The sequence below is a fragment of the Protopterus annectens genome, chromosome 17.part0 (genome assembly GCF_019279795.1).
Source record: "Protopterus annectens isolate FY-2018-M chromosome 17.part0, PAN1.0, whole genome shotgun sequence".
Classification (NCBI taxonomy): Eukaryota; Metazoa; Chordata; order Ceratodontiformes; family Protopteridae; genus Protopterus; species Protopterus annectens.
The window spans coordinates 213,348,422-213,363,213 of record NC_056751.1 but is presented as its reverse complement, the minus strand read 5'-3'; positions in this window follow the sequence as shown (position 1 = coordinate 213,363,213).

Below are 14,792 nucleotides of genomic sequence, written 5' to 3'. Positions count from 1 at the left end.
AGATTCAAGAATGATCATTTGACCTATGTTTTCATTCATTTAGCAATTATTTTTATCTAAAAAGTATGATAAGCATAAGTTGTACTGTAAATAATGATTTATTTAATTTGAATCACATTTATATTTAAATAAGAATTAAAAATATGTTTCTGACAGTAAAAGTCTTTCAGCTTTTCCTGGTTAGGGGTCACCACAGTGGAACTCCGGTCCACTAAAGATTGGCAGTGGATTTTTATGGTGCTGATTTCCCAGTCCGACACCCAACCTTTAAAGAAGGCACACCCATTCATGCAAGCACCTATCTGCATGTCTTTAGACATCACTCGACCATGAGGAGGACATGCAGACTCCACACAGAAGGTGCTCCAGCCGAGAATTGAACAGGAGAACCTCTTGTTGTGAGGTGACAATGCTAACTGCTGCACCACTGTGGCTACTTGTTTCTGACAGTGACAGTTTTAAATGCATCTTTTTTCCTGCCTGCTTTAATGACATTATAGTCCTGTATTTTCTCATAGTAACAAATAATTACTAGGATTAATCAATTTATCTTAGTTAGACTTTTTAGATAAAAAATTAAGAACTTCGATAAGCTTCATATTCTTAGTACATGCATACATAGTATATTAAATCAAATGTTTCCTTTTGTATCTTTTTAATGTACATGCAGTTTCCCTTCTGCTTGCTATTAACCTGTAGCTAGGAATTCCCACTAGATGTCAGGAGAGAGTTAGTTTGTGGCTTCGATGAGAGCTATAGTAAGCCTCGATTTAGCTCAGCCATGCAGAAGGCTGTTAAAATAATACAGTTTTCTTGTTTTCAAATGTAGAGTTTTTAAATTGTCCACAACAGTTTTAAAAAAATGTGTTTGTCATAATGAATCAAGGAAGGCACGTTTCAATTTCACCTATAATAGCAGTCTCCATCAAATGATAATATTTAACATTATATCTATTAATGTCAATGGGCTGAAAAAACCCATGACAAGGAGTAGTGTCAAAAATATTTAATGCCTCATAAAGCAGATTTTGCATTCATTCAGGAATCTCACTTAGTAATAGAAAATCTAAACAAATTAACCTTAAGGATTATAAGATTTTGGTAAGTTCAAACTACAGCCACAAGAGAAGAGGTGTCCTAATTTTACACAGAAAATCAATGAGAAGTCCAGAAATAGTTGACTCATACTCAAACAATTGGACTTCTCATTGATTTTCTGTGTAAAATTAGGACACCTCTTCTCTTGCTTTAGTCATACTAAAACTAGATAAAAAGATGTACACTTTTGCAAACACCTACTGGATATCAGGTATTGGAACTAAAACTGTGAAAAAACATTTTAACACCATAACATTAAAGTCTAAAGGTGAGTTACTATTAGCAGGTGATTTTAATTGTATCTTGTCCTCCACTGATACTACAAGCTCTAAGCCCTTCAAGATGTCCCCTGTTGCTAAGCACTTGAACAACTATATAAAAGACAGAAACTAACTGACATTGACGGCATAAATATTTTCCTCCCTGAAGTACTCCCACCACTCTTACAGATTTGGCATGCAGACCAACATAGACAAAGTCTTTGTAACCAGTTCCTTACTGGCCAAAACTGAAAATGTAGTGCTGACATCATGCCCTGTGTCTGACCACAATGCTATCACCTTCAATGTAACACTTAATACTGACACTTCAAACTTCTGCCAAAGACTACCTACTTATCTAGTAAAAGTACAAGGATTTAAATAATGGGTTCTAGATGAAATAAAGCTTTACCTAGACATCAATAATAATGCAGAGGTTTCAGATATTAACCTATGGGACACTTTAAAGGTAGTCTTACATGGTAAAGTTAAAAGTAAGTATATAAATAAAAGGAAAGAGTGGGATAAAACTGGTAGGCATACAAAAATAAATTGAACTAAAACTAAAACTTACAGCAAATGATAAATGTGCATTAACTGGCATGTAAACTGCACAAGGAATACCAGGATATCATGCAGCATAAAATATCAATAAATCTGGAAAAAATCAGAATACAATACTACTCAATTAATCCCAAGAGTATGCACAAGACTGCAATTAGATCTAAACATTTAAATGAAAAAAGTCATATAAAAGAAATAATATACACTAGAAATAATCAAACTATTAAAGTTATAGATCTGAAAAATATCGTATTATATTTGAAAAATCATTACATGAATGTTAATAATAATAACTCATCTACAAGTGATAACAAAAGTATAGATAACTTTCTTGCTAATAATATTCAAAAGAAGCTATCCAAACACAATATTAATAACATAGGGTAACCCTTTTCCTTTAAAGAATTAAAAGAGGAAATAAAAAAAATCTTAAGACAAAAAAGTCACCAGGGCTTGATGGTCTAATTCTGGAATTTTATAAACTCTTACCTGATAACATCTTGAAAATCTTACTCAATGCATTCCAAGAAGTTAAAACTACAGCAAACATCCTTCTGTCATGGAAATATTCTATCATGTCTTCCATCTTAAAACCAAAGAGCCCAACCTTTGCACATCATACATGCCAATTTCTTTGCTTAACATTGATTACAAGATATTTATGTCTATCTTAGCAGACAGATTAAATAACATTCTTTCAATATTAATTCATGAAGACCAAACCTGGTTTATCAAAAACAGAAAGGTACAACATAGTGTATTTAGATTACTGCCCTTAATAGACTTAGCAAACAAGAAAAAATGAGCTTTCTATGTTAAGCCTTGATATAGATAAAGTTATTGACTCCCTAAGTTGGCCATATCTGTTTAAAGCTCTGTAAAAATGCAATTTCTCCCCAAACTTTATAAGATCAATTAAAAACCTATATGAAAAGTCCATAGCCTATGTAAAGATTGGATCTTATCTATCTAGCCCACTCAAAATATTAAGAGGTACTAAACAGGTGTGCACCCTCTCCCCATTATTCTTTGCCCTGGCTATTGAGTCTCTTGCAAATTATGTTAGAAATAATGACTATGCATTAAAGGATATAAAGTGTCAGACAAATTATCCCCCAAGTTACAAATGTTTGCTGATGACCTATTAATATCTTCTAATGATACTGAAAATTCAATAGACCATCTATTACATAATCTAGATGTCTTTGCAAAAATTACTGGTCTAAACTTCAATCACAACAAAACTCAGGCACTTCTAGCGAATAAAAATTTTACTATAAAACTTAGATCAAAAAGATGCATAAACTGGGAGGGCATGCATATTAAATATCTAGGTATCATTATTGAACCTAATTATAAAAAAAATCACTCACATCTAATTACCAACAATTCAGAAACTTAATTACAAGTCTAACTGAAAGTTGAAACAGGCTCTTCTTCACATTTAAAGACAGATTAACTTTAATCAAAATGATACTGTTACCTAAAATCTTATTCATTGACCAAACTCTAATAATTCCCTCATCTGTCAAAATTAAACAGAAAATTAATAACCTGTTGCACAATTTCCTTTGGTATCCTAAAAAGCCAAGAATTTCTCTTCTCTGGCATACTGCAAACTGGGATGAAGGAAGTATAGGGTTTCCAAATATTGATTTTTATTTAAACTCCACATTTATTAACATAGTTGTTGCTTTGGAATAATACTTCTTATACATCATATTGAAAATCAATACATGCAACCTTACTTCTTAATAGTAATAGGACAATGCTTGAACCATATAATCAAATATATACAAACATATTTATATGGATTTTATATATATATATATATATATATATATATATATATATATATATATATATATATATATACCTTCAAAGTGAAAGGTCAAAACTTGTTCTTACACCTCTTACAAACCAAATATTGCTGTTTAAAAAATGTATGTTTTCTAATCAATTAATTAAGAATTTATTAATAAATATGTTTCCTGTTGCCTACAAAAATGAATGTTTGATATCTTTTGATACTCAGAAAATTTAAGAAGGGTGACCTATTATATTGGAATCAATTTCTTTCACCTAATAAAATAAGTTATGCAGACTGTTTGATCAGCAGATATCTTCTTCTTTCAGCTTTTCCCGGTTAGGGGTCACCACAGCAGATCATCTGTCTGGTCATGATTGGCAGTGGAGTTTTACGGTGTCGAGTTGCCAGCCCGGCACCCAACCTTCCACAGAAGGCACACACATGCACACACTCACACCTAGGGCCAATTTAGAGTGTCCAATCCACCTACTGCATGTCTTTGGGATGTGGGAGGAAACCGGAGCACCCGGAGGAAACCCACATGACCACAGGGAGGACATGCAGACTCCGCACAGAAGGCACCCCAGCTGAGAATCGAACCGGAGAACCTCTTACTGTGAGGCGGCAATGCTAACCACTGCACCACTATGGCCGCCCTTTGATCAGCAGATATAGTTTGCAAAATTGCAATTGACTGGACATCCAAACTTGTAACATACTAAGCTCATACCCTCATTAGAGACATACAATAAGAGCAACTTAAAAATCTTGGGTTTTGTCTCAACAATTATTAATAGCTCACCCAAGAATACTTCATACATATCTGTTATTTATAAAATTCTTAGAAATGATTTTAACAAAACCGATGTTTCTTTTTGGAATTATTCAAGTGACGTTAATAAACAAGTATTCTCAGAAAAAGAAAAAAAAACTTTGTTTACAGTCAGAGAAGGAATCTATCTTCCCTGTTCTGACATGTATACACTTGAAAATTTTTACATAGATGTTTTTTCACCCTACGTAGACTAGCAATAATGTACAAGAAAGATGAAATAGAAATGCTGGAGATGTGGCACCCTGATGCTGACTGGATACATATGGTCGTTAACTGCAAAATAATTTTCCCATTTTGGTTAGACTTTAAATATCTTTGTAAAGCTCTATGGAATGACAACTGTATAATTTTTGACTCCCTTATCCTTTTCAGTGTTCTTGTTTCTGAAGTTATTCCCAAAAACAGACATTTTTACTATGGTCCATCCTCTCTACAGCAAGGAAAATTGTTACTAAAAATTGGAAATGCCAATCTACTCCTGGCTTTAAAACTGAGTTTATTCATCTTGTGAAATACATTTGTAAGAATAAGATTGCTACTATAAAAGCAATGACTAATAACATAACTCATCATTTAATTGCTTGGACAAAATTGCCTAATCTGTTAGAGAAATATTAAGTGCTGTCCTATGTATATTGCTTTTTTTAATTGTTATGGACATTGTATATAGTTTATTTGTTTTTCTTGTTACTATATTGTTAAGTTATTCTGTTATTAAATGAATAAAAACATTTTGGAAAAAAAGAAAAACTCCTTGCTGAAAGCCTACTTTATTATTATTTTTTTGTATAAAAATAAAACAAACTCTAACCTACTGATACCAAATATAACTTGCCCAACCTTCCTAAAAAAATACAGTAACAAAAAGAAAATCACAAACCCGCCACCAGAGCCGAAATAAAAACACGAGACCAACCTTACTTCTAAGACCACTCATGTTTTTAAAACCACTTGAAAGCTGCCAAGGCAGGAATTGAAATGACCAAACTGCTTTGTTCATACCCTTTTCATTACCTCTCCCAGACAGCTTGTTCCTCTCTAACCCTCCTGACCTATTTTAACCCTACCTGGTCACCCCCGTCCACTTTGCCAACTAGATCTGAGCTGATGTGCCTTGAACAAATGGTATCTTGCTGTGACATGGCTAGCCAGAATTTGTTAAATATTTTTACCACTTATTGTATTCTATAGATCTATAATAGTACATGCCTAGCAAGCCACCCAGTGGTTCTCTTGAGTTGACTGCCTTTACTTTAAACTGCTTCTGGAAACTCCCCCCCAATATCATCTTATCTGCTTATACTAGTAGCCACTAGTAGATCAAGCTGGGAAACTCCTGTCCTTAGGAGCTAAAGCGCTAGTTACCCTTCCTTATTTTATTATCCTGCCTGTTTAATGCACAGTGCACTATGCAGAGGGTTTGCACTTTTTCCATATTTCTTTTAAAATCTGCTCATCCTAGTGCCTAAGTATATAGACCCTTCCTACAAATGCACTTAATTAACACTCATCAATGCTCTTTTCTCCAGACACTAAATATCATGAAGTCACTGTATCTTGCAAGATCTTTTGCCACCCTGAAGGCAGTAGGAACACTGAGGCAGTGTAAAAACTGCCAAATGCTGACTGATAAATTAATTCTTCCATTAAAAGATTCCATAAGTGATAGGTGCTAGTATCTACTAACTTTGTAAGCCAATGTCTGAAAGGCAGCAGACTATAACCAGCATGTTGTCAGTTCTGACACTCACCTCATACAATCATGCACACCATGTCCTAGAATAAACAAATACATTCTTATGCTGCTTTACTTAAAAAGTCTCTACCTAAACCACACAGGTCTGCTAGGTTATTTTTTGGTATGCAAGACACTCAGTGTCACAATAACAAGCAAACAGCGTGCACTAACACTATGAAAAGCACAACTACTAAAATGAATCACTCAGCTGAAAGGTGGAAGCCCTTAAGGCAGCAACGCTTAACTTTAGTTAGAAGTGACTCCATAGTCAGACACACAGATGCACCACTCACCAAGCCGAGCAAAGACAGGGGGATGGTTAGCTTCCTCTCAGGTGCCAAGATCGCCAGTCTCACTAGAGAATCAAGTCCTTTCACCCTAACTACACATAAATGCACACGTTGGAATGAATGCCTTGACACACATCCCGTTGTATCTTATGAAGAGGGATGCAATGGAGCTCTCAAAATAAGCATCTGAAGTTGGTTTGAAACTAGTTTTGAGCAGCATTCTACCATTTCAAAGAACGATGCCTTAATGCAAGCAAAAGATAACTGGCTTTATTTCAGTTTTTGCCCTAACTATTGGTGTCATTCTAAGGGGATGCAATGTATATATCTATATATATATAAATATATATATATATATATATATATATATATATATATATATATATATATGTATATATATATATATATATATATATATATATATATATATATATATATATATATATATATTATATGTGTGTATATATATATATATATATATATATATATATATATATATATATATATATATTATATGTGTGTATATATATATATATATATATATATATATATATATATATATATATATATAAGTGCTACAGAATCCTGAAAGACCAAAATCTCAAAAGTTCAAAATACTGAAAACTCAAAATACTGAAAACACACAGGATACCATCACTTACTGTATTCCAGCACAAGTACATACAGAAATAAATAAAACACAAACCATATTACTCCTCTCCAAGTATAAACAGGGGGCAAGTCCCCCTGGACCACCAATGTGGGGAGCTGCACCCCCCAAACCCCCTGCTACTTATATCAACTCTGAGATTGCACTTAGTGCAGTTAAGTGCAATCTCGGAGTTGATATATTTAAGTAGCAGGGGGTATGGGGGGGCACAGCACCCCACATGGGGGTTGAAAGAGGGCTTGCCCCCCTGCATATAATTGAAGGGTAATATGTTTGTACTTGTGCTGAAATATAATAAGTGTTGGTATCCTGTGTGTTTTCAGGATTTTGCGTTTTCAGTATTTTGAGTTTTCTGTATTTTGAACTTTCGAGATTTTGGTCTCAGGATTTTGGTATTCAGGATTTTGGTATTTTAGGATTCTGTAGCGCTTATATATATATATATATATATATATATATATATATATATATGCACAGAATGCAAAGAGAGAGAAAGAGAGATGATTGACAACTCTTGCTGCTTTGGTAGGGATGGCCTGCATTTTCTCTTCTCATGATTTCTGTATATTGACCAGGATTTCTTCTTCACCTGTAACACCTTTTTCAGTCAAAGTCAGTCTCATCAAATTACAGATCTAGCTAATCAAAATCAAAGCTATATAAAGGTAGCACTGCTCAATGTTAGAATCCTAAACATGAAGTTGTACTCCTTACAGTAATCCCTGATTTCAGAACAACAATAACACCCCATGGTGTAGGAGTTAGGGGCCTACCACTCCTTCAGACCAGATACAGGAAATGTCAGTGATATTGGGGGGGGTATCTGTATTCCTAAGAAGCCATCTCATCTCCAGACTCTTAAACCAAAGCAATGATGTTGAACTTCTCCATATCCTGTTCTTAAAACAGAATTCTGTACCACATTGCAGCTGACTACTATACTCCCCCCACCATGGCATCTAAAGAAACTGACATCCCTTCCTATTGAGCCTAATGCTACTCTCTTGGGTGGCTTCAACTATCCTTCAGTTAATTGGGAAACTGATACCACCTCAAATAAATACACATAAAGATTCCTGGACCTCACTGATGCTATCTCCTTTGACCAATTGATGTTAGTCCCAATTAGGGTTTCAAAAAAATTGAACCTGGTTCTCAACACTATTGCTACCCTGTGCTCAACACTTACAGTTACCATGTCACTGGTTAAATCTGACCACCATTTGTAACACTCACTATGAGGCTAAAACCTGACTTACCGCAAAACCCTTCAATCTTTACAGACTACTCTAAGGTAAACCTAATCCAACTAACTGTTGACCTGATGAAATTTATCACTTTTCTCACCTTGATGACCACATCTCGCATGCTGCCACATTTGTGGATAATTTCTATTCCACCTCAAAGCATGCACGGAAGCACCTGTGTTCTTAACACATAAAAAGAATGCCAAATTCAGGCATAACCCCCTATTGTTGAATCCTAGTATAAACAAACTATACAATACTATCAAATCCTCAGAAAGTAATAATGACTTGAGCATTGCCAGCACTGTTAAGAACAAAAGCAAAGTCTTATTCAGCCATGTCAGAAACCTTAGAAGTAGTGCTCAGCAATGCTGAGAAATAATACATAACAATGAAGTATACTCCTCCCTTGAAGATATAGCCAATATGTGAGTAGGCAAATTCATCTAGAGCTTTACTTCCCTATCACCACCTATCTTTCCTCACTTTATTAGCACACCCCACTCCACCCCACTGATGACCTCCGAATAGGTCCTGAATGCTCTCTTCAAGGCCAAAAACACTTGTTCCATGAATTCTAATAATGTGCCAGGCTGCCATCTTCTCAATATCATACTCTCTCTGGTACACTGATTACTAAGCCTATTCAAACTTGGCCTCTGCAGGATTCATGCCAGTGGAATAGAAAGCTGCAGAAGTCATTCTATCCCACAAAGGATGATCCAGTACTGATCCAGGAAACTATAAACTTATAAGCATCATCAACCCTATAAGCAAACCAATGGAATCCATTGGAATGCATTACTACATTACTTACTAACATGGAAGTAGACAGTCTAAGAGCTATAGACCCATACCAGCTTGGATTTGTCCTGCCTCCTGAAACTGATGGGCTTTATGAACACATCACTGATGCATTAGACTCTGGCAAATCAGTTCACCCTGCCTAGCAGAACCTAGCCAAGGCATTTAATATCACCCCGTATTCTGGCATTATTGTTAAACTAATCAGATTAAATGTAAACCTACACGTTACCTACTGGATAGCAAAATGGACCCATTCTATCAGTTTGGGAGTCAAACTGACTCCAAAAAAATTTAGTTACTAGTGGTGTCCCCAGGGATCATTCCCAGGACTACTCTTTTGTATTTATTTCTCTGATGTCAAGATAGATATTAAGAGCCTGTGGCATACCACATTTACAGATGACTGCAAACTTGGAGCTGTCATTAATTCCCCATATAACTTTCTAGTTCTACAGGAATGGCTAGCACACACCAATAAGTGGTACCTGGACCATGGCCTAAAATGAAATGTCAAGAAATACAGCACTGTGTCCTTATTCAAAACACAATAGATGACACCCCTTTGAAAGCTGACTCAGCTGTTAGGAACTTGGGCTTACTTTTGTTGGTATGTACTCACTGTTGTAGAAAGTTATTTTAACTTGCCAGAGTAATCACAAAGATACTTCTTTCAGATCTAAGGAAGTTATTATACCTCTCTACTCCTCTCTCATTAGGGCTACAACATCATATAAAGACTCCTTTGATGTATAACTGTCTAAACATCGGACCCAGTTTGTGAGACCACAGCATTTTCTCACTAAGATTATCAATGACATAACTTCTTTGAACAACTCAAACCACCTCTAAGCACTTTTTCTCTTTATTTTTTCTTACAGACTCTTGAGATGTGACCTATCTCTATCCTATAAAGTCTCAAAAGATATAGTGCTATGTGACCTTCTGCATGTCTGTAAAACTAATTACAACTTCAACACCTACTCAAGAGATCTCAACTTCCTCCAGAATATAAATAGGACCTGATGCTGAAATACATATATGTTCCAGAGAATTCCTGTTTTATGGAATACACTTTTTTGGATATAAAGTGAAGTAGCTCCTTGACCCTCTTAGCGTAACATTGACAAATGAATGCACGGTCATAAATTTGTTCCCTTCAAGCCTTCATGAATAGGGGTTGAAACTTGGCATAAATTAGTCATGTTAATGGGTTCTTACAATTTGGGGTACTGTGGCAAGGCTACTAATGGTCCTTTGGATCGATAGCCTAGTACTGGCCTGAGAACCTAACTTATGAACCTGATATTAAACCTGCCACATTAGCAAAAGACAAAAACATACATCTTATTGAGAAAAACATGCACTTTATTAAAATAAAATATGATGTTTCAAGGAAGAAGAAAACACATAAAATGAAATATATTTGAGAATGTACTGTCTTCTTCCTCGATAAGGAAGGGGTTGTATCCATCAGTTTTAAGAGTATTTGATTGCATTCTGTTTGCCTGAAAATATTTTCATTTCTGGAAAAAATATATTTTCCAGTATATCTTTCTGGAATACCATAGGGAAAATTACACCTTAACTGTTTTTCTTCCGTGAAATACTTATCATGTCATTTTTCTTTCTGTTTGTATATTTTGATAATGACAATGTTGTTCAGATAGTCTGAGCCTGACAAGAACCTAAAGTACACTTTTTATCCGTATCTAGTCTAAACACTTGATGGTGGATCTTCACCAACATCTACGCAGAGCTAAAAATGCCATATGTCTGCTAATATGTCCTCACCCAATACATAGTACATCCACAAACCCCTTGCTGGATTTCCCTGTTGAACAATCTGGCCATAATCAGATATGATCATAGTATAGACTATGTTCTGACCTAATAGTATACTCCTGTTAATAAGAATACTGATCTATGACTACATGTCTAAAATACATTACATTGCAACCCTTTTTTATTCAGATGTGCTGTGGTTCCTTTCAATAACATCACCCAAAAATATTGTGGGCCAAATTCAGAAATGTTACCATGGGGTATACATAAGTTGTATGTCTCTCAGTAACTTTTTTGCATTCAGAAATAGCCCCACCACAGTGCTTTTGCATGAAGATATGCAGCACCACAGTGGATGTCTCTATGACCTTGCTAAATGCTAATGAGCAGTCCAGGAGAGAGGCATACAGTGATTAACAATGTGATTTCCCTGCGGAACTGTCTGTGGTAAGCCCATTAAACAGCCAAGCAATTCAGATAATCTCTTGGCTGTGTAGATTAGCACAGATGCTCCTGGCCTCTGCCAGTAATAAATACAGCTCAAAGACTGTGTTCATCCATTGTAGTAGAGGTAAGTGCTGGGGAGTTTATTGGTAAGGTAGTTTTGGGGGTGTGTGCATGAGTTTATGTGAGGGGCTGCATCTGTGAGGCATGTGTGAGTGTGTGTCTGCTTGTGAGGTAGCATTAGAGGGTTAGATTAAGTAGCTGTGTGTGTGTGTGTGTGTGTGTGTGTGTGTGTGTGTGTGTGTGTGTGTGTGTGTGCATGCGCTTGAGTGCAGAAAAGTGGGCTGAGTGGCTGTCATACTTCCACACTCCCCTAAAGTAATGATGCAGCAATGGGTCAGGGTGGCCTGTAGCTACAAGATATAGTAGTAAATATATATATCATAGGCAGCATCAGCTACCAAAGAGAACTCTTCATTTTGTACCTTAGTGACACTTAACCATAACAGGGATTGGGCAGGGAAACACTCCACTTCAGGAAGAACTCTTATTTTCATGGCTTAACTGTGGTTTGGAGGGAAAACACTAGTCAACAGGGATACTGTATATAATGTGGTGTAAAGGCACCTAATGAAAAATAAAATAAAATAAAACATGGTGCAGTGAATCACTAGACACCTGGGATACTACTACCCTTAAAGGCAGAAGAACCCTTAACTCTTACCACAGTAAAGCACAGTACTGACCCACTGCATTAACTGAGAAGCTATTTTTGCAAAGGTTTTTATGTATGTATGTATGTATTTAGCTGACGATCTTGCACATTATTCAATGCATGAAAGTGATTGTAACGTACAAGAGGGAGTGGCAGGGAAAAGTAGGCATACCTCTCAACCTTGTAGCACAAGACAGGGCAAATGACTGTTGCACTTACCTCCTAAAGACAAATTGTTAGTCTAACAGCTTTTGCACTACCTTGAATTTACTGAAGGATATGAAATATGAAATTCTAGTGTCTGGCATTAATGACTGACTAAAATTATTTGTGATTTATAAGAGCAGGAAAAAGGAGACTTCAGGGATGTTCTGACAACACATGGACAGATGTGTGTGTGTGTGTGTGTGTGTGTGTGTGTGTGTGTGTGTGTGTGTGTGTGTGTGTGTGTGTGTGTATATGTGATTCAATAGGAGGCAAATACCATACAATAATCTCTCTCTCTCTGGCCAGGACTTATCACACACACAGTTACTGCTCACCAGAAATAGGGGACTGGAAAAAATACAAGATAATCTGGAAAACAGTTGTAAACAGAATAGTCTGTGCATCATCAGTTTATTTGAAAGGAAATAAGAATAAAATCCAGTGAAAATACCTCAGGAAGACATGGTAAACCATAATTGTTGTGCCTATTTACGTGGTGTGTGTCCACTAGATAGCATCCAGAATCACGAACTTCTTACCATGGCATGACATATTAAAATCCTTGTACAACACAGTAAAAGAGGTTGTTCTGCAAAACAATCCACAAGACTCCTATTACAACTCAAATTGCACATCAACCAGTTTAAACAGGAACACCATCTATAAAAAAGAGACCATTTGTTCCACTGATGAGGCAGTACAGACTTTAGCTATACCTTTGCATTTATTCTTTCCTGCCACTCCTGTTTTCCAGTGCCAACATGGCGTCCTTTCTTCTGAACTAGAACAGGAGAATGCAGTTGGAAATGAGAGTTGGACTTTGAAAACCTTTGTCATTTAATTCTGATCTATCTATACCTGTTATCAGAGTACCAGTTATTCATTTGCATGTATACCTTGTTTCTCTCTACAAGGGAAATCTGTAAAATCACCTCTCCATATTTTCCCTGATCTAACCAGTTCCCCAACAAAAGTACCAATAAAGCCAACGTATTGAAACCATCAGTGTGGTTCTTCAAAGATTTGCTTCACTGAAGAAGAACCACAACATATGGAAATGCTAAAGGCCTCCTTGCTTACTTCAATAGTGGGACTGCCCCCCTCCATTAAGGAAATGGGACCTGTGGTTACTTTCCTTTAAAAATGTGACATCATCTGGGCAGTAGAGGAAATGACAGGCCATTAACAAGGACTTCAGTTGTGAACAATATGCTACTAAATATTGAAATAATTTGCTGAAAACAATATGACTACTAACATTACAATTGTTAACAACGTACTAGAGCTATAACTTTTTGCATATTTCAAAATATGTAACAATACTATATCATCCACCCTATTTTTTATAGCAAGTGCACACGAATGATGCAGTGGTTATCATTAAAGGCCATGAGGTATTAATGTTAGTTTGCCTATATGTATCTTGCTGTAGGTTGACAATTTGGGAAAGATTGATAGAAATGCTAAATGTTACTCTGGCCTTCTTTTTTACTTCTTAACATGTGCACCTAATGGTAGTAAACCGAGAGCTGTAGTCTGTGCATGTAGCATGTTTAGTCTATTTGCCATTCATAATCTAATATAAATCTATAAGTATTTGGTCTGAGCTACAACAAGTGATAGATTAGAGGAGGTACATATAGATCACTTCTGTTAACTAAGGGAATACCAGCAATTTTCATTCCCTGTCTCCGTAATCTTAACAAGTTCAGTCCAAATGTACCAAACCATGGAGAAACCCCTTTGATCACAGTTAACTTGTTCTATTCCATATGAGATTGACTTTCATCCCTGATTCAGCAACTCTCTAACTATACCATTTTTTTGAGGTGATCACAATTGCCATAGGAAAGCTGCAATAAAATAAAACTAGTTGCAGGGATATTTCAGGTACAGTGAATAAACTGTATGAAATTGTGAAGAAATGATGGTCTTCTTTGGACAATAAGCAGCAATTTACAAAGTATATTTTAAAAGTATGATTCATCCTTTCTCCAGAAACATTTGACTGCCTATCGACAAAAACACATACTTACCTCTTACGTGATATTTGTCTCATAGAATCATGCATATATTTTTGCCTAGTAATGTATCAATACCCCATATATAAGTAATACTTGATTTGCTCATGAAAGGTGAGGCTTGGTGACAGCACAGATTAGTGTATTATACAATACATTAAATAATGGCATTGCATTTGGATCTCCTTTTTTGTGCACTTTTCTTGATGTTTTGAACATCTGTGGTGACTTAATAACGCACTGCACATATATAGGCCATGTGCATAGCATTTATTTAAGGTAGTTAGATGCATTCATTCTACTG